This window comes from Octodon degus, unplaced genomic scaffold, assembly GCF_000260255.1.
Source record: "Octodon degus isolate 3935 unplaced genomic scaffold, OctDeg1.0 scaffold00109, whole genome shotgun sequence".
Lineage (NCBI taxonomy): Eukaryota > Metazoa > Chordata > Mammalia > Rodentia > Octodontidae > Octodon > Octodon degus.
In genome coordinates, this window is record NW_004524685.1 from 3,418,611 (window position 1) to 3,421,860 (window position 3,250).

The window sequence follows — 3,250 nt, forward strand, 5'->3', positions numbered from 1 at the left end:
GCTGGGTGGGTCTTGCCTCTAGCCTCTTTGCAGGGAGTTCTGCTGAAGGGTTCTGTGCTGGGCCTGCATGCAGCCTGGGTCAAATGAGGATCCCGCAGCCTGGGTCATCTCACTCACTTGCCAGGCCTGCGCTCTGGGTCTGTTCACAATTCTGCGGCCCTCAGTGGTCTCACTCACTCGCCAGGCCTGTGCTCCAGTGGTCGTTTCACTCCCTTGCCGGGCCTGCGCTCTGGGTCTGCTCAGGATCCCGCGGCCTGGGTCATCTCACTCACTTGCTGGGCCTGCGCTCTGGGACTGTTCAGGATCCCACGGCCTGGTCATCTCACTCACTCACTGGGCCTACGCTCTGGGCCTGTTCAGGATCCCGCGCCCTGGGTCGTCTCACTCATGCCAGGCCTGCGCTCTGGGTCTGTTCAGGATCCCGCGGCCTGGGTCCTCTCACTCATGCCAGGCCTGCGCTCTGGGTCTGTTCAGGATCCCGTGGCCTGGGTCGTCTCACTCACTTGCCGGGCCTGCGCTCTCTTATATATCTCTTTATTATATGTTTTCTTTTGATTTTTCTTGAACTAGCCCAGTTCAGTACAGTGTCACATGAAGTTCTGCTTTTACAACTTTGAGGGAAGGCTGAAAGTCTCCAGGGGCTTCTGCTACCAATGATGACATGAGTCACATGAGCCAGAGAGTTAGCAAGATGCAACAGAGATGGACGGACAAAGACTTTGTTTGCCTTTGAAGTCCAAATGTCATCCACACTTGACCAGACCTCAGAGGTCATCTTTTGCAAAAGTTTTCTGTAAATTTCTCACTTTTTTAAACCCTTGTAATAATTTGTACCTGTGTGGTTCTTCCTCGTGCTCTTTCTGGTCTACATCCTGCGGGTGCCCCTTTAAATTGGTCACACAAGGTCCAGTGGGTCGCCTGCACGTGATTCTGGTAAGTGGTCCTTGTGTTGAGAAGGTTGCGCGTTCCGGCCACGTTGAGTGCCAATTGTAGGAGACACGTCCTGGACCTCGTCTCGGTCCAAGAAGCCAATATTTGTAATCCCAAAGTTACGTTATTGGAATCCCATCAAGTTGATTCCAATCTACCACTTACAATGCTACCCACGGCAAAAATAAAGACACTAAATTATATTTTCAATCATTGGGGAGTCAAGGGACTCTAAGTCCAGCCACAAAGATGGCTTTCCAGAACCAAGAGGAACAGCTTTTAATATTCTATTCTTGTGTTAAAGTTTTGAAATCTTGTCTATGATATGCCTAGCTGTAGATTTTTTTTTTTGATCTTGGTTAATTTGAGTTCTATATGCCTCAAATGTAAAGAAAAAATTATTAATTTTTTTAAGCTGGGGAAGTTTCCTGCCAGACATCTGTGAAGTTGTTGTTTTAATATTTGTATTCTCTCTTGGTTTTTCATTGATGCCAATTCAATCTTAAATTATTGAATTTGCAGGCCCAGCCAGATAGCTCAGCAGACTAAAGCACAGGGACTGGGGTTCAAGCCCTGGTGTGCCATGTCAGCCCTGCCCCTGGGATGTGCTGAGATTGCAGCTAAGACTGGGCATGGTGGCATGTGCCTGTAATCCCAGCACTTGGGATGCTGAAAACAGGAGGATCATTGCAAGTCTCATCTTGTGTAGTGAGACCCTATAGACCCAGCACTAAATACATTTTTTAAGAAAAAGAAAAAAAAAAAAAAGGAAAGAAATACTCCTTGCATTGCCTAGCAGCTGTTGTATTGATGTCTCATGGTTGCTTACAATTTTTAAGAAACATTTCATGATTGCTAACTGCAACCCTGTTTTCTCTATCTTAGATCCTGTTTGCACATTGGCTTAATCTGCTGCAAATACTTTCAGTGGAATTTTTATTCTCCTGGATATTTGCTTGAATCTACATTATGGATTCCATTTGTTTTCTATGCTGAGCAGTCATGGCTTTCATAGTTTTCTTAAGCTCCTCTTATTTTTTGTGTGCATCTGTTCTAGAATCACCAAGCATGGTTTTCATTGTGGACACCATCTCTGCAGTTATCTGAGAAATTCTTTCTGCTTTGATTTTTTTCTAGAGTCTCATTCAGTGATTTGTTGTTACTACTTACAGCTAGGCTTGGTAGGGGGTTTTCAGCTTGTCCCACCTCACTGCCCCATTGGTTTACCCTGGGTGGGCTGGATGTCTGGGTTTCATCTTGTTTGAGTATCTTCTCATTTTCTTTTCTTTCTTTGTGCTCTTTTCTTTTGGTTTAATTCCTGGGGTGATGTGTCTAAATTGCCTAGAGCAGGTTGCTTTATTATTAGTATTTAAAACCCTTAGGAAATGGTGACTTCTCCTAGTTATCTGTCTTCCAGGTATAGCTGGTTTTTGGCTTTTGAATCTCTTATAAGATCCTACGTCTTCAATTTATAGGGGTTGAGAAATTACTGCCTGTCTGACCTAGTCCCTGGTTCTTTAACACTGTGCTATACTATTTTCTGTGACTTTTAGTCAGTCCCAGTTGTGGAATACCAGGAAGGACAGCTGTGTAGAACCGTAAAGTCACTTTTGGCTATAGTGGGACCAGTGACAATAATGTAAATTACAGAAATAACCATTGATGTGCCACCTTTAAGCATATAAACTAGATTAGTGGCTACATATCAAAATTTAAAGCAAACTGAAAAATTGCATGCAGTATACAAGTCTTTAATATGTTAATTTTGCCCTCAGGAGTTAAAATTTAAAATGGGTTAAGGAGAAAATAAGGAAGTGGAAGAAGGAGAGATTAGAAGTAAGGCTGCAGGATAAGGAGGGATCACACTAACTTTTGGAAACTAGTGCAGAAGACTGGAGGGAAAGAGAGAAGGAAGAGCCCAAAGAAGGACAGAACAGGATCACAGCTACAAAGAAGCTAGACACCATATTCATTCACACTCTATAAATACAAGTTCAAACAGTGAATGAGAGGGCCAGCCAAATAGCTCAGTGGATTAAAGCACCTGCAAGCAGGCTCAGGGGCTGGGGGTTCTATCCCAGACCTGCTGTGCCAGCCCCGCCCCCAGGGCACGTTGAGACAGCAATTGAGATGCGCCTGTATTCCCAGCACTTGGGAGGCTATAAACAGGCAGGTCACTACGAGTCTGATCTAGTGGTGAGACCCTGACCATCCTATATACCCTTAAATTGGAGGGGAAAAAAACCCAGAAAAGAAAAGAAAAAACTAAGAGAGAGAGAGAGAGAGAGAGAGAGAGAGAGAGAGAGAGAGAGAGAGAGAG